The following is a 19,114-nucleotide window of genomic DNA, read 5'->3' as shown; positions in this document are numbered from 1 at the left end:
AAAAGGGTGCATGACTGGTATAAAAGGGTGCATGAATGGTATAAAAGGGTGCATGAATGGTATAAAAGGGTACATGAATGGTATAAAAGGGTGCATGAATGGTACAAAAGGGTGCATGACTGGTATAAAAGGGTGCATGAATGGTATAAAAGGGTGCATGAATGGTATAAAAGGGTGCATGAACAGTATAAAAGGGTGCATGAATGGTATAAAAGGGTGCATGAATGGTATAAAAGGGTGCATGAATGGTATAAAAGGGTGCATGAATGGTACAAAAGGGTGCATGAATGGTACAAAAGGGTGCATGAATGGTATAAAAGGGTGCATGAATGGTATAAAAGGGTGCATGAATGGTACAAAAGGGTGCATGAATGGTATAAAAGGGTGCATGACTGGTATAAAAGGGTGCATGAATGGTATAAAAGGGTGCATGAATGGTATAAAAGGGTACATGAATGGTATAAAAGGGTGCATGAATGGTATAAAAGGGTGCATGAATGGTATAAAAGGGTGCATGACTGGTATAAACGGGTGCATGAATGGTATAAAAGGGTGCATGAATGGTACAAGTGGATGAATGGTATAAAAGGGTGCATGAATGGTATAAAAGGGTGCATGACTGGTACAAAAGGGTGCATGAATGGTATAAAAGGGTGCATGAATGGTATAAAAGGGTGCATGAATGGTACAAAAGGGTGCATGTACGGTATAAAAGGGTGCATGAATGGTACAAAAGGGTGCATGAATGGTATAAAAGGGTGCATGAATGGTATAAAAGGGTGCATGAATGGTATAAAAGATTGCATGAATGGTATAAAAGGGTGCATGAATGGTATAAAAGGGTGCATGAATGGTATAAAAGGGTGCATGAATGGTATAAAAGATTGCATGGTATAAAAGGGTGCATGAATGGTATAAAAGGGTGCATGAATGGTATAAAAGGTGCATGAATGGTATAAAAGGGTGCATAGATGGTATAAAGGGTGCATGAATAGGTATAAAAGGTGCATGAATGGTATAAAGGGTGCATGATAGGTATAAAAGGGTGCATGAATGGTATAAAAGGTGCATGAATGGTATAAAAGGGTGCATGAATGGTATAAAAGGGTGCATGAATGGTATAAAAGGGTGCATGAATGGTATAAAAAGGTACATGAATGGTATAAAAGGGTGCATGACTGGTATAAACGGGTGCATGAATGGTATAAAAGGGTGCATAGATATAAAAGGGTGCATGAATGGTACAAAAGGGTGCATGAATGGTATAAAAGGGTGCATGAATGGTACAAAAGGGTGCATGAATGGTATAAAAGGGTGCATGAATGGTACAAAAGGGTGCATGAATGGTATAAAAGGGTGCATGAATGGTATAAAGAGGTGCATGAATGGTACAAAAGGGTGCATGAATGGTATAAAAGGGTGCATGAATGGTATAAAAGGGTGCATGAATGGTATAAAAGGGTGCATGAATGGTATAAAAGGGTGCATGAATGGTATAAAAGGGTGCATGAAAGGTATAAGAGGTTGCATGAATGGTACAAAAGGATGCATGAATGGTATAAAAGGGTGCATGAATGGTATAAAGGGGTGCATGAATGGTATAAAAGGGTGCATGAATGGTATAAAAGGGTGCATGAATGGTATAAAAGGGTGCATGACTGGTATAAAAGGGTACATGACTGGTATAAAAGGGTGCATGACTGGTATAAAAGGGTGCATGAATGGTACAAAAGGGTGCATGAATGGTACAAAAGGGTGCATGAATGGTATAAAAGGGTGCATGAATGGTATAAAAGGGTGCATGAATGGTATAAAAGGGTGCATGAATGGTACAAAAGGGTGCATGAATGGTATAAAAGGGTGCATGAATGGTATAAAAGGGTGCATGACTGGTATAAAAGGGTGCATGAATGGTATAAAAGGGTGCATGAATGGTACAAAAGGGTGCATGAATGGTATAAAAGGGTGCATGAATGGTATAAAAGGGTGCATGAATGGTACAAAAGGGTGCATGAATGGTATAAAAGGGTGCATGAATGGTACAAAAGGGTGCATGAATGGTATAAAAGGGTGCATGAATGGTATAAAAGGGTGCATGAACGGTATAAATGGGTGCATGAATGGTACAAAAGGGTGCATGAATGGTATAAAAGGGTACATGAATGGTATAAAAGGGTGCATGAATGGTACAAAAGGGTGCATGAATGGTACAAAAGGGTGCATAGATAATACAAAAGGGTGCATGAATGGTATAAAAGGGTGCATGACTGGTATAAAAGGGTGCATGAATGGTACAAAAGGGTGCATGAATGGTACAAAAGGGTGCATGAATGGTATAAAAGGGTACATGATGGGTATAAAAGGGTGCATGAATGGTATAAAAGAGTGCATGAATGGTATAAAAGGGTGCATGAATGGTATAAAAGGGTGCATGAATGGTATAAAAGGGTGCATGAATGGTATAAAAGGGTGCATGAATGGTGTAAAAGGGTGCATGAACGGTATAAAAGGGTGCATGACAGGTATAAAAGGGTGCATGAATGGTATAAAAGGGTGCATGAATGGTATAAAAGGGTGCATGAATGGTATAAAGGGTGCATGAATGGTATAAAGAGGTGCATGAATGGTATAAAAGGGTGCATGAATGGTATAAAAGGGTGCATGAATGGTATAAAAGGTGCATGAATGGTATAAAAGGGTGCATGAATGGTATAAAAGGGTGCATGAATGGTATAAAAGGGTGCATGAATGGTATAAAAGGGTGCATGAATGGTATAAAAGGGTGCATGAATGGTATAAAAGGGTGCATGAATGGTATAAAGGGTGCATGAATGGTATAAAGAGGTGCATGAATGGTATAAAAGGGTGCATGAATAGTATAAAAAGGGTGCATGAATGGTATAAAAGGGTGCATGAATGGTATAAAAGGGTGCATGAATGGTATAAAAGGGTGCATGAATGGTATAAAAGGGTGCATGAATGGTATAAAAGGGTGCATGAATGGTATAAAAGGGTGCATGAATGGTATAAAAGGGTGCATGAATGGTATAAAAGGGTGCATAGATAATTACAAAAGGGTGCATGAATGGTATAAAAGGGTGCATGAATGGTATAAAAGGGTGCATATGAATGGTATAAAAGGGTGCATGAATGGTATAAAGGGTGCATGAATGGTATAAAAGGGTGCATGAATGGTATAAAAGGGTGCATGAATGGTATAAAAGGGTGCATGAATGGTATAAAAAGGTGCATGAATGGTATAAAAGGGTGCATGAATGGTATAAAAGGGTGCATGAATGGTATAAAGGGTGCATGAATGGTATAAAAGGGTGCATGAATGGTATAAAAGGGTGCATGAATGGTATAAAAGGGTGCATGAATGGTATAAAAGGGTGCATAGATGGTATAAAGGGTGCATGAATGGTATAAAAGGGTGCATGAATGGTATAAAAGGGTGCATGAATGGTATAAAAAGGGTGCATGAAATGGTATAAAAGGGTGCATGAATGGTATAAAGGGTGCATGAATGGTACAAAAGGGTGCATGAATGGTATAAAAGGGTGCATGAATGGTACAAAAGGGTACATGAATGGTATAAAAGGGTGCATGAATGGTATAAAAGGGTGCATGAATGGTACAAAAAGGGTGCATGAATGGTATAAAAGGGTGCATAGATGGTATAAAAGGGTGCATGAATGGTATAAAGGGTGCATGAATGGTATAAAAGGGTACATGATGGGTATAAAAGGGTGCATTAATGGTATAAAAGAGTGCATGAATGGTATAAAAGGGTGCATGAATGGTATAAAAGGGTGCATGAATGGTATAAAAGGGTGCATGAATGGTACAAAAGGGTGCATGAATGGTATAAAAGGGTGCATGAATGGTACAAAAGGGTGCATGAATGGTATAAAAGGGTGCATGAATGGTATAAAAGGGTGCATGACTGGTATAAAAGGGTGCATGAATGGTACAAAAGGGTGCATGAATGGTATAAAAGGTGCATATGAATGGTATAAAAGGGTGCATGAATGGTATAAAAGGGTGCATGAATGGTATAAAAGGGTGCATGACTGGTATAAAAGGGTGCATGAATGGTATAAAAGGGTGCATGTATGGTATAAAAGGGTGCATGAATGGTATAAAAGGGTGCATGAATGGTATAAAAGGGTGCATGAATGGTATAAAAGGGTGCATGAATGGTATAAAAGGGTGCATGAATGGTACAAAAGGGTGCATGAATGGTATAAAAGGGTGCATGAATGGTATAAAAGGGTGCATGAATGGTACAAAAGGGTGCATGAATGGTATAAAAGGGTGCATGAATGGTATAAAAGGGTACATGATGGGTATAAAAGGGTGCATGAATGGTATAAAAGAGTGCATGAATGGTATAAAAGGGTGCATGAATGGTATAAAAGGGTGCATGAATGGTATAAAAGGGTGCATGAATGGTATAAAAGAGTGCATGAATGGTATAAAAGGGTGCATGAATGGTATAAAAGGGTGCATGAATGGTATAAAACGGTACATGAATGGTATAAAAGGGTGCATGAACGGTATAAAAGGGTGCATGAACGGTATAAAAGGGTGCATGAACGGTATAAAAGGGTACATGAATGGTATAAAAGGGTACATGAATGGTATAAAAGGGTGCATGACTGGTATAAAAGGGTGCATGATGGTATAAAGGGTGCATGAATGGTATAAAAGGGTGCATGAATGGTATAAAAGGGTGCATGAATGGTATAAAAAGGGTGCATGAATGGTATAAAAGGGTGCATGAATGGTATAAAAGAGGTGCATGAATGGTATAAAAGGGTGCATGAATGGTATAAAAGGTGCATGACTGGTATAAAAGGGTGCATGAATGGTACAAAAGGGTGCATGAATGGTACAAAAGGGTGCATGAATGGTATAAAAGGGTGCATGAATGGTATAAAAGGGTGCATGAATGGTACAAAAGGGTGCATGAATGGTATAAAGGGTGCATGAATGGTATAAAAGGGTGCATGAATGGTATAAAGGGTGCATGAATGGTACAAAAGGGTGCATGAATGGTATAAAAAGGGTGCATGAATGGTATAAAAGGGTGCATGAATGGTATAAAAGAGGTGCATGAATGGTATAAAAGGGTGCATGAATGGTATAAAAGGGTGCATGAATGGTATAAAAGGGTGCATGAATGGTATAAAGGGTGCATGAATGGTATAAAAGGGTGCATGAATGGTATAAAAGGGTGCATGAATGGTATAAAAGGGTGCATGAATGGTATAAAAAGGGTGCATGAATGGTATAAAAGGGTGCATGAATGGTACAAAAGGGTGCATGAATGGTATAAAAGGGTGCATGAATGGTATAAAAGGGTGCATGAATGGTATAAAAGGGTGCATGAATGGTATAAAAGGGTGCATGATTGTAAAAAAAGGGTGCATGAACGCTATAAAAGGGTGCATGAATGGTACAAAAAGGTGCATGTATGGTTTATAAGGGTGCATGAATGGTATAAAAAGGGTGCATGAATGGTATAAAAGGGTGCATGAATGGTATAAAGGGTGCATGAATGGTATAAAAGGGTGCATGAATGGTATAAAAGGGTGCATGAGATGGTACAAAAGGGTGCATGAATGGTATAAAACGGTGCATGAATGGTATAAAAGGGTGCATGAATGGTATAAAAGGGTGCATGAATGGTATAAAAGGGTGCATGAATGGTACAAAAGGGTGCATGAATGGTATAAAAGGGTGCATGAATGGTATAAAAGGGTGCATGACTGGTATAAAAGGGTGCATGTATGGTATAAAGGGTGCATGACAGGTATAAAAGGGTGCATGAATGGTATAAAAGGGTGCATGAATGGTATAAAAGGGTGCATGAATGGTATAAAAGGGTGCATGACTGGTATAAAAGGGTGCATGAATGGTATAAAAGGGTGCATGAATGGTATAAAAGGGTGCATGAATGGTATAAAAGGGTGCATAAGATAAAGGGTGCATGAATGGTATAAAAGGGTGCATGAATGGTATAAAAGGGTGCATGAATGGTATAAAAGGGTGCATGAATGGTACAAAGGGTGCATGAATGGTATAAAAGGGTGCATGAATGGTATAAAAGGGTGCATGAATGGTATAAAAGGGTGCATGAATGGTACAAAAGGGTGCATGAATGGTATAAAAGGGTGCATGAATGGTACAAAAGGGTGCATGAATGGTATAAAAAGGGTACATGAATGGTATAAAAGGGTGCATGAATGGTATAAAAGGGTGCATGAATGGTATAAAAGGGTGCATGAATGGTATAAAAGGGTGCATGACTGGTATAAAAGGGTGCATGAATGGTATAAAAGGGTGCATGAACGGTATAAAAGGGTGCATGAATGGTATAAAAGGGTGCATGAATGGTATAAAAGGGTGCATGAATGGTATAAAAGGGTGCATGACTGGTATAAAAGGGTGCATGAATGGTATAAAAGGGTGCATGAATGGTATAAAAGGGTGCATGAATGGTATAAAAGGGTGCATGAACGGTATAAAAGGGTGCATAGATGGTATAAAAGGGTGCATGACTGGTATAAAAGGGTGCATGAATGGTATAAAAGGGTGCATGAATGGTATAAAAGGGTGCATGAATGGTACAAAAGGGTGCATGAATGGTATAAAAGGGTGCATGAATGGTACAAAAGGGTGCATGAATGGTATAAAAGGGTGCATGAATGGTATAAAAGGGTGCATGAATGGTATAAAAGTGCATGAATGGTATAAAAGGGTGCATGAATGGTATAAAAGGGTGCATGAATGGTATAAAAGGGTGCATGAATGGTATAAAAGGGTGCATGAATGGTATAAAAGGGTGCATGAATGGTATAAAAGGGTGCATGAATGGTATAAAAGGGTGCATGAATGGTATAAAACGGTGCATGAATGGTATAAAAGGGTGCATGAATGGTATAAAAGGGTGCATGAATGGTATAAAAGGGTGCATGATGGTACAAAAGGGTGCATGAATGGTACAAAAGGGTGCATGAATGGTATAAAAGGGTGCATGAACGGTATAAAAGGGTGCATGAATGGTATAAAGGGGTGCATGAATGGTATAAAGGGGTGCATGAATGGTACAAAAGGGTGCATGTATGGTACAAAAGGGTGCATGAATGGTATAAAGGGTGCATGAATGGTACAAACGGGTGCATGAATGGTATAAAAGGGTGCATGAATGGTATAAAAGGGTGCAAGAATGGTATAAAAGGGTGCATGAATGGTATAAAAGGGTGCATGAATGGTATAAAAGGGTGCATGAATGGTACAAAAGGGTGCATGAATGGTATAAAAGGGTGCATTAACGGTATAAAAGGGTGCATGAATGGTATAAAAGGGTGCATGAATGGTACAAAAGGGTGCATGAATGGTATAAAGGGGTGCATGAATGGTATAAAAGGGTGCATGAATGGTATAAAAGGGTGCATGAATGGTATAAAGGGTGCATGAATGGTATAAAAGGGTGCATGAATGGTACAAAAGGGTGCATGAATGGTATAAAAGGGTGCATGAATGGTATAAAAGGGTGCATGAATGGTATAAAAGGGTGCATGAATGGTATAAAAGGGTGCATGAATGGTATAAAAGGGTGCATGAATGGTATAAAAGGGTGCATGAATGGTACAAAAGGGTGCATGAATGGTATAAAAGGGTGCATGAATGGTACAAAAGGGTGCATGAATGGTATAAAAGGGTGCATGAATGGTATAAAAGGGTGCATGAATGGTATAAAAGGGTGCATGAATGGTATAAAAGGGTGCATGAATGGTATAAAAGGGTGCATGAATGGTATAAAAGGGTGCATTAATGGTATAAAAGAGTGCATGAATGGTATAAAAGGGTGCATGAATGGTATAAAAGGGTGCATGAATGGTATAAAAGGGTGCATGAATGGTACAAAAGGGTGCATGAATGGTATAAAAGGGTGCATGAACGGTATAAAAGGGTGCATGAACGGTAAAAAAGGGTGCATGAACGGTATAAAAGGGTACATGAATGGTACAAAAGGGTGCATGAATGGTATAAAAGGGTGCATGAATGGTATAAAAGGGTGCATGACTGGTATAAAAGGGTGCATGTATGGTATAAAAGGGTGCATGAATGGTGTAAAAGGGTGCATGAACGGTATAAAAGGGTGCATGAATGGTATAAAAGGGTGCATGACTGGTATAAAAGGGTGCATGAATGGTATAAAAGGGTGCATGAATGGTACAAAAGGGTGCATGAATGGTATAAAAGGGTGCATGAATGGTATAAAAGGGTGCATGAATGGTATAAAGGGTGCATGAATGGTATAAAAGGGTGCATGAATAAGGTATAAAAGGGTGCATGAATGGTATAAAAGGGTGCATGAATGGTACAAAAGGGTGCATGAATGGTATAAAAGGGTGCATGAATGGTACAAAAGGGTGCATGAATGGTATAAAAGGGTGCATGAATGGTATAAAAAGGGTGCATGAATGGTATAAAAGGGTGCATGAATGGTATAAAAAGGGTGCATGAATGGTATAAAAGGGTGCATGAATGGTATAAAAAGGGTGCATGAATGGTATAAAAGGGTGCATGAATGGTATAAAAGGGTGCATGAATGGTACAAAAGGGTGCATGAATGGTATAAAAGGGTGCATGAATGGTATAAAAGGGTGCATGAATGGTATAAAAGGGTGCATGAATGGTACAAAAGGGTGCATGAATGGTATAAAAGTGCATGAATGGTATAAAAGGGTGCATGACTGGTATAAAAGGGTGCATGAATGGTATAAAAGGGTGCATGAATGGTATAAAAGGGTGCATGAATGGTATAAAAGGGTGCATGACTGGTATAAAAGGTGCATGAATGAATGGTATAAAAGGGTGCATGAATGGTACAAAAGGGTGCATGAATGGTACAAAAGGGTGCATGAATGGTATAAAAGGGTGCATGAATGGTATAAAAGGGTGCATGAATGGTATAAAAGGGTGCATGAACGGTATAAAAGGGTGCATGGATGGTATAAAGGGTGCATGAATGGTATAAAAGGGTGCATGAATGGTATAAAAGGGTGCATGAATGGTATAAAAAGGGTGCATGAATGGTATAAAAGGGTGCATGAATGGTACAAAAGGGTGCATGAATGGTATAAAAGGGTGCATGAATGGTATAAAGGGTGCATGAATGGTACAAAAGGGTGCATGAATGGTATAAAAGGGTGCATGAATGGTACAAAGGGTGCATGAATGGTATAAAAGGGTGCATGAATGGTATAAAAGGGTGCATGAATGGTACAAAAGGGTGCATGAACGGTATAAAAGGGTGCATGAACGGTATAAAAGGGTGCATGAACGGTATAAAAGGGTGCATGAACGGTACAAAAGGGTGCATGAATGGTACAAAAGGGTGCATGAATGGTATAAAAGGGTGCATGAATGGTATAAAAGGGTGCATGAATGGTATAAAAGGGTGCATGAATGGTATAAAAGGGTGCATGAATGGTATAAAAGGGTGCATGAATGTATAAAAAGGGTGCATGAATGGTATAAAAGGGTGCATGAATGGTATAAAAGGGTGCATGAATGGTATAAAAGGGTGCATGAATGGTATAAAAGGGTGCATGAATGGTATAAAAGTGCATGAGTATAAAGGGTGCATGAATGGTATAAAAGGGTGCATGAATGGTATAAAAGGGTGCATGAATGGTATAAAAGGGTGCATGAAAGGGTGCATAGATATAAAAAGGGTGCATGAATGGTATAAACGGGTGCATGAATGGTACAAAGGGTGCATGAATGGTATAAAAAGGGTGCATGAATGGTATAAAAGGGTGCATGAATGGTATAAAAGGGTGCATGAATGGTATAAAAAGGGTGCATGAATGGTATAAAAGGGTGCATGAATGGTATAAAAGGGTGCATGAATGGTACAAAAGGGTGCATGAATGGTATAAAAGGGTGCATGAATGGTATAAAAGGGTGCATGAATGGTACAAAAGGGTGCATGAATGGTATAAAAGGGTGCATGAATGGTACAAAAGGGTGCATGAATGGTATAAAAGGGTGCATGAATGGTACAAAAGGGTGCATGAATGGTATAAAAGGGTGCATGAATGGTACAAAAGGGTGCATGAATGGTATAAAAGGGTGCATGAATGGTACAAAAGGGTGCATGAATATGGTATAAAAGGGTGCATGAATGGTATAAAAGGGTGCATGAATGGTATAAAAGGGTGCATGAATGGTATAAAAGGGTGCATGAATGGTACAAAAGGTGCATGAATGGTATAAAGGGTGCATGAATGGTACAAAAGGGTGCATGAATGGTATAAAAGGGTGCATGAATGGTACAAAGGGGTGCATGAATGGTATAAAAGGGTGCATGAATGGTATAAAAGGGTGCATGAATGGTATAAAGGGTGCATGAATGGTACAAAAGGGTGCATGAATGGTATAAAAGGGTGCATGAATGGTATAAAAGGGTGCATGAATGGTATAAAAGGGTGCATGAATGGTATAAAAAGGGTGCATGAATGGTATAAAGGGTGCATGAATGGTATAAAAGGGTGCATGAATGGTATAAAAGGGTGCATGAATGGTACAAAAGGGTGCATGAATGGTATAAAGGAGTGCAGGAATGGTATAAAAGGGTGCATGAATGGTATAAAAGGGTGCATGAATGGTATAAAAGGGTGCATGAATGGTATAAAAGGGTGCATGAATGGTATAAAAGGGTGCATGAATGGTATAAAAGGGTGCATGAATGGTACAAAAGGGTGCATGAATGGTATAAAAGGGTGCATGAATGGTACAAAAGGGTGCATGAATGGTATAAAAGGGTGCATGAATGGTACAAAAGGGTGCATGAATGGTATAAAAGGGTGCATGAATGGTATAAAAGGGTGCATGAATGGTACAAAAGGGTGCATGAATGGTATAAAAGGGTGCATGAATGGTACAAAAGGGTGCATGAATGGTATAAAAGGGTGCATGAATGGTATAAAAGGGTGCATGAATGGTATAAAAGGGTGCATGAATGGTATAAAGGGTGCATGAATGGTACAAAAGGGTGCATGAATGGTATAAAAGGGTGCATGAATGGTATAAAAGGGTGCATGAATGGTATAAAAAGGGTGCATGAATGGTATAAAAGGGTGCATGAATGGTATAAAAAGGGTGCATGAATGGTATAAAAAGGTGCATGAATGGTATAAAAGGGTGCATGAATGGTATAAAAGGGTGCATGAATGGTATAAAAGGGTGCATGAATGGTATAAAAGGGTGCATGAATGGTACAAAAGGGTGCATGAATGGTATAAAAGGGTGCATGAATGGTACAAAGGGTGCATGAATGGTATAAAAGGGTGCATGAATGGTATAAAGGGTGCATGAATGGTATAAAAGGGTGCATGAATGGTATAAAAGGGTGCATGAATGGTACAAAAGGGTGCATGAATGGTATAAAAGGGTGCATGAATGGTATAAAAGGGTGCATGAATGGTACAAAAGGGTGCATGAATGGTATAAAAGGGTGCATGAATGGTACAAAAGGGTGCATGAATGGTATAAAAGGGTGCATGAATGGTACAAAGGGTGCATGAATGGTATAAAAGGGTGCATGAATGGTATAAAAGGGTGCATGAATGGTATAAAAGGGTGCATGAATGGTATAAAGGGTGCATGAATGGTATAAAAGGGTTCATGAATGGTATAAAAGGGTGCATGAATGGTATAAAAGGGTGCATGTATGGTACAAAAGGGTGCATGAATGGTATAAAAGGGTGCATGAATGGTACAAAAGGGTGCATGAATGGTATAAAAGGGTGCATGAATGGTACAAAAGGGTGCATGAATGGTATAAAAGAGTGCATGAATGGTATAAAAGGGTGCATGAATGGTGTAAAAGGGTGCATGACTGGTATAAAAGAAAGGGTGCATGAATGGTATAAAAGGGTGCATGAATGGTATAAAAGGGTGCATGAATGAATGGTATAAAAGGTGCATGCATGAATGGTACAAAAGGGTGCATGAATGGTATAAAAGGGTGCATGAATGGTATAAAAGGGTGCATGAATGGTATAAAAAGGGTGCATGAACGGTATAAAAGGGTGCATGAATGGTATAAAAGGGTGCATGAATGGTATAAAAGGGTGCATGAATGGTATAAAAGGGTGCATGAATGGTACAAAAGGGTGCATGAATGGTATAAAAGGGTGCATGAATGGTATAAAAGGGTGCATGAATGGTATAAAAGGGTACATGATGGGTATAAAAGGGTGCATTAATGGTATAAAAGAGTGCATGAATGGTATAAAAGGGTGCATGACTGGTATAAAAGGGTGCATGAATGGTACAAAAGGGTGCATGAATGGTATAAAAGGGTGCATGAATGGTATAAAGGGTGCATGACATGAATGGTATAAAAGGGTGCATGAATGGTATAAAAGGGTGCATGAATGGTATAAAAGGTGCATGAATGGTATAAAAGGGTGCATGAATGGTATAAAAGGGTGCATGAATGGTATAAAAGGTGCATGAATGGTACAAAAGAGGTGCATGAATGGTATAAAAGGGTGCATGAATGGTATAAAAGGGTGCATGAATATGGTACAAAAGGGTGCATGAATGGTATAAAAGGGTGCATGAATGGTATAAAAGGGTGCATGAATGGTATAAAAGGGTGCATGAATGGTATAAAAGGGTGCATGAATGGTATAAAAGGGTGCATGAATGGTATAAAACGGTACATGAATGGTACAAAAGGGTGCATGAATGGTATAAAAGGGTGCATGAATGGTATAAAAGGGTGCATGAATGGTATAAAAGGGTGCATGAATGGTACAAAAGGGTGCATGAATGGTATAAAAGGGTGCATGAATGGTATAAAAGGGTGCATGAACGGTATAAAAGGGTGCATGAATGGTATAAAAGAGTGCATGAACAGTATAAAAGGGTGCATGAATGGTATAAAACGGTGCATGAATGGTATAAAAGGGTGCATGAATGGTACAAAAGGGTGCATGAATGGTATAAAAGGGTGCATGAATGGTATAAAAGGGTGCATGAACGGTATAAAAGGGTGCATGAATGAGTATAAAAGGGTGCATGAATGGTATAAAAGGGTGCATGAATGGTATAAAAGGGTGCATGAATGGTACAAAGGGTGCATGAATGGTATAAAAGGGTGCATGAATGGTACAAAAGGGTGCATGAATGGTATAAAAGGGTGCATGAATGGTACAAAAGGGTGCATGAATGGTATAAAAGGGTGCATGAATGGTATAAAAGGGTGCATGAATGGTATAAAAGGGTGCATGAATGGTATAAAAGGGTGCATGAATGGTATAAAAGGGTGCATGAATGGTACAAAAGGGTGCATGAATGGTATAAAAGGGTGCATGAATGGTACAAAAGGGTGCATGAATGGTATAAAAGGGTGCATGAATGGTATAAAAGGGTGCATGAATGGTATAAAAGGGTGCATGAATGGTATAAAAGGGTGCATGAATGGTACAAAAGGGTGCATGAATGGTATAAAAGGGTGCATGAATGGTACAAAAGGGTGCATGAATGGTACAAAGGGTGCATGATAGGTATAAAAGGGTGCATGAATGGTATAAAAGGGTGCATGAATGGTATAAAAGGGTGCATGAATGTATAAAAAGGTGCATGAATGGTACAAAGGGTGCATAGCATGAATGGTATAAAAGGCTGCATGAATGGTACAAAAGGGTGCATGAATGGTATAAAAGGGTGCATGAATGGTATAAAAGGGTGCATGAATGGTACAAAAGGGTGCATGAATGGTATAAAATGGTGCATGACTGGTATAAAAGGGTGCATGTATGGTATAAAAGGGTGCATGAATGGTGTAAAAGGGTGCATGAACGGTATAAAAGGGTGCATGACAGGTATAAAAGGGTGCATGAATGGTATAAAAGGGTGCATGAATGGTATAAAAGGGTGCATGAATGGTATAAAAGGGTGCATGAATGGTATAAAAGGGTGCATGACTGGTATAAAAGGGTGCATGAATGGTATAAAAGGGTGCATGAATGGTATAAAAGGGTGCATGAATGGTATAAAAGGGTACATGAATGGTATAAAAGGGTGCATGAATGGTATAAAAGGGTGCATGAATGGTATAAAAGGGTGCATGAATGGTATAAAAGGGTGCATGAATGGTACAAAAGGGTGCATGAATGGTATAAAAGGGTGCATGACTGGTATAAAAGGGTACATGACTGGTATAAAAGGGTGCATGACTGGTATAAAAGGGTGCATGAATGGTATAAAGGGTGCATGAATGGTATAAAAGGGTGCATGAATGGTACAAAAGGGTGCATGAATGGTATAAAAGGGTGCATGAATGGTACAAAAGGGTGCATGAATGGTATAAAAGGGTGCATGAATGGTACAAAAGGGTGCATGAATGGTATAAAAGGGTGCATGAATGGTATAAAAGGGTACATGAATGGTATAAAAGGGTACATGACTGGTATAAAAGGGTGCATGAATGGTATAAAAGGGTGCATGAATGGTATAAAAGGGTGCATGAATGGTATAAAAGGGTGCATGAATGGTATAAAAGGGTGCATGAATGGTATAAAAGGGTGCATGAATGGTATAAAGGGTGCATGAATGGTACAAAAGGGTGCATGAATGGTATAAAAGGGTGCATGAATGGTATAAAAGGGTGCATGAATGGTATAAAAGGGTGCATGAATGGTATAAAAGGGTGCATGAATGGTACAAAAGGGTGCATGAATGGTATAAAAGGGTGCATGAATGGTATAAAAGGGTGCATGAATGGTATAAAAGGGTGCATGAATGGTACAAAAGGGTGCATGAATGGTATAAAAGGGTGCATGAATGGTACAAAAGGGTGCATGAATGGTATAAAAGGGTGCATGAATGGTATAAAAGGGTGCATGAATGGTATAAAAGGGTGCATGAATGGTACAAAAGGGTGCATGAATGGTATAAAAGGGTGCATGAATGGTATAAAAGGGTGCATGAATGGTATAAAAGGGTGCATGAATGGTATAAAAGGGTGCATGAATGGTATAAAACGGTGCATGAATGGTATAAAAGGGTGCATGAATGGTATAAAAGGGTGCATGAATGGTATAAAAAGGGTGCATGAATGGTATAAAAGGGTGCATGAATGGTATAAAAGGGTGCATGACTGGTATAAAAGGGTGCATGAATTGTACAAAAGGGTGCATGAATGGTATAAAAGGGTGCATGAATGGTACAAAAGGGTGCATGAATGGTATAAAAGGGTGCATGAATGGTACAAAAGGGTGCATGAATGGTATAAAAGGGTGCATGAATGGTACAAAAGGGTGCATGAATGGTATAAAAGGGTGCATGAATGGTATAAAAGGGTGCATGAATGGTACAAAAGGGTGCATGAATGGTATAAAAGGGTGCATGAATGGTACAAAAGGGTGCATGAATGGTATAAAGGGTGCATGAATGGTACAAAAGGGTGCATGAATGGTATAAAAGGGTGCATGAATGGTATAAAAGGGTGCATGAATGGTATAAAAGGGTGCATGAATGGTATAAAAGGGTGCATGAATGGTATAAAGGGTGCATGAATGGTATAAAAAGGTGCATGAATGGTATAAAAGGGTGCATGAATGAATGGTATAAAGGGTGCATGAATGGTACAAAAGGGTGCATGAATGGTATAAAAGGGTGCATGAATGGTATAAAAGGGTGCATGAATGGTATAAAAAGGGTGCATGAATGGTATAAAAGGGTGCATGAATGGTATAAAAGGGTGCATGAATGGTACAAAAGGGTGCATGAATGGTATAAAAGGGTGCATGAATGGTATAAAAGGGTGCATGAATGGTATAAAGGGTGCATGAATGGTATAAAAGGGTGCATGAATGGTACAAAAGGGTGCATGAATGGTATAAAAGGGTGCATGAATGGTACAAAAGGGTGCATGAATGGTATAAAAGGGTGCATGAATGGTATAAAAGCGTGCATGAATGGGACAAAAGGGTGCATGCATGAATGGTACAAAGGGTGCATGAATGGTATAAAAGGGTGCATGAATGGTATAAAAGGGTGCATGAATGGTATAAAAGGGTGCATGAATGGTATAAAAGGGTGCATGAATGGTATAAAAAGGTACATGAATGGTATAAAAGGGTGCATGAATGGTATAAAAGGGTGCATGAATGGTATAAAAGGGTGCATGAATGGTATAAAGGGTGCATGAATGGTATAAAAGGGTGCATGAATGGTATAAAAGGGTGCATGATAAGTATAAAGGGTGCATGAATGGTATAAAAGGGTGCATGAATGGTATAAAAGGGTGCATGAATGGTATAAAAGGGTGCATGAATGGTACAAAAGGGTGCATGAATGGTATAAAAGGGTGCATGAATGGTATAAAAGGGTGCATGAATGGTATAAAAGGGTGCATGAATGGTATAAAAGGGTGCATGAATGGTATAAAAGGGTGCATGAATGGTATAAAAGGGTGCATGAATGGTACAAAAGGGTGCATGAATGGTATAAAAGGGTGCATGAATGGTATAAAAGGGTGCATGAATGGTACAAAAGGGTGCATGAATGGTATAAAAGGGTGCATGAATGGTACAAAAGGGTGCATGAATGGTATAAAAGGGTGCATGAATGGTATAAAAGGGTGCATGAATGGTATAAAAGGGTACATGAATGGTATAAAACGGTGCATGAATGGTATAAAAGGGTGCATGAATGGTATAAAAGGGTGCATGAATGGTATAAAAGGGTGCATGAATGGTACAAAAGGGTGCATGAATGGTATAAAAGGGTGCATGAATGGTATAAAAGGGTGCATGACTGGTATAAAAGGGTGCATGAATGGTATAAAAGGGTGCATGAATGGTACAAAAGGGTGCATGAATGGTATAAAAGGGTGCATGAATGGTATAAAAGGGTGCATGAATGGTAAAAGGGTGCATGAATGGTATAAAAGGGTGCATGAATGGTACAAGGGTGCATGAATGGTAGAAAAGGGTGCATGAATGGTAGAAAAGGGTGCATGAATGGTACAAAAGGGTGCATGAATGGTATAAAAGGTGCATGAATGGTACAAAAGGGTGCATGAATGGTATAAAAGGGTGCATGAATGGTACAAAAGGGTGCATGAATGGTACAAAAGGGTGCATGAATGGTATAAAAGGGTGCATGAATGGTACAAAAGGGTGCATGAATGGTACAAAAGGGTGCATGAATGGTATAAAAGGGTGCATGAATGGTATAAAAGGGTGCATGAATGGTACAAAGGGTGCATGAATGGTATAAAAGGGTGCATGAATGGTATAAAAGGGTGCATGAATGGTACAAAAGGGTGCATGAATGGTATAAAAGGGTGCATGAATGGTACAAAAGGGTGCATGAATGGTATAAAAGGGTGCATGAATGGTATAAAAGGGTGCATGAATGGTATAAAAGGGTGCATGAATGGTACAAAGGGTGCATGAATGGTATAAAAGGGTGCATGAATGGTACAAAAGGGTGCATGAATGGTACAAAAGGGTGCATGAATGGTATAAAAGGGTGCATGAATGGTATAAAAGGGTGCATGAATGGTACAGAAGGGTGCATGAATGGTACGAAAGGGTGCATGAATGGTATAAAAGGGTGCATGAATGGTATAAAAGGGTGCATGAATGGTATAAAAGGGTGCATGAATGGTACAAAAGGGTGCATGAATGGTATAAAAGGGTGCATGAATGGTATAAAAGGGTGCATGAATGGTATAAAAGGGTGCATGAATGGTATAAAAGGGTGCATGAATGGTACAAAAGGGTGCATGAATGGTATAAAAGGGTGCATGACTGGTATAAAACGGTGCATGAATGGTATAAAAGGTTGCATGAGTGGTACAAAAGGGTGCATGAATGGTATAAAGGTGCATGAATGGTAAAAGGGTGCATGAATGGTATAAAAGGGTGCATGAATGGTACAAAAGGGTGCATGAATGGTATAAAAGGGTGCATGAATGGTATAAAAGGGTGCATGAATGGTACAAGTGGATGAATGGTATAAAAGGGTGCATGAATGGTATAAAAGGGTGCATGAATGGTACAAAAGGGTGCATGAATGGTATAAAAGGGTGCATGAATGGTATAAAAGGGTGCATGAATGGTACAAAAGGGTGCATGAATGGTACAAAAGGGTGCATGAATGGTATAAAAGGGTGCATGAATGGTATAAAAGGGTGCATGAATGGTATAAAAGGGTGCATGAATGGTATAAAAGGGTGCATGAATGGTACAAAAGGGTGCATGAATGGTATAAAAGGGTGCATGAATGGTATAAAAGGGTGCATGAATGGTACAAAAGGGTGCATGAATGGTACAAAAGGGTGCATGAATGGTATAAAAGGGTGCATGAATGGTATAAAAGGGTGCATGAATGGTACAAAAGGGTGCATGAATGGTATAAAAGGGTGCATGAATGGTATAAAAGGGTGCATGAATGGTATAAAAGGGTGCATGAATGGCATAAAGGGTGCATGAATGGTATAAAAGGGTGCATGAATGGTATAAAGGGTGCATGAATGGTACAAAAGGGTGCATGAATGGTACAAAAGGGTGCATGAATGGTACAAAAGGGTGCATGAATGGTATAAAAGGGTGCATGAATGGTATAAAAGGGTGCATGAATGGTATAAAAGGGTGCATGAATGGTACAAAAGGGTGCATGAATGGTATAAAAGGGTGCATGAATGGTATAAAAGGGTGCATGAATGGTATAAAAGGGTGCATGAATGGTACAAAAGGGTGCATGAATGGTATAAAAGGGTGCATGAATGGTATAAAAGGGTGCATGAATGGTATAAAAGGGTGCATGAATAGTACAAAAGGGTGCATGAATGGTATAAAAGGGTGCATGAACAGTATAAAAGGGTGCATGAATGGTATAAAAGAGTGCATGAACGGTATACAAGGGTGCATGAATGATATAAAAGGGTGCATGAATGGTATAAAAGGGTGCATGAATGGTATAAAAGGGTGCATGAATGGTATAAAAGGGTGCATGAATGGTATAAAAGGGTGCATGAATGGTATAAAAGGGTGCATGAATGGTATAA

The sequence above is a fragment of the Protopterus annectens genome, chromosome 8.part0 (genome assembly GCF_019279795.1).
Source record: "Protopterus annectens isolate FY-2018-M chromosome 8.part0, PAN1.0, whole genome shotgun sequence".
In the NCBI taxonomy this organism is placed as follows: Eukaryota; Metazoa; Chordata; order Ceratodontiformes; family Protopteridae; genus Protopterus; species Protopterus annectens.
Note: the sequence above shows the minus strand (reverse complement) of the source record.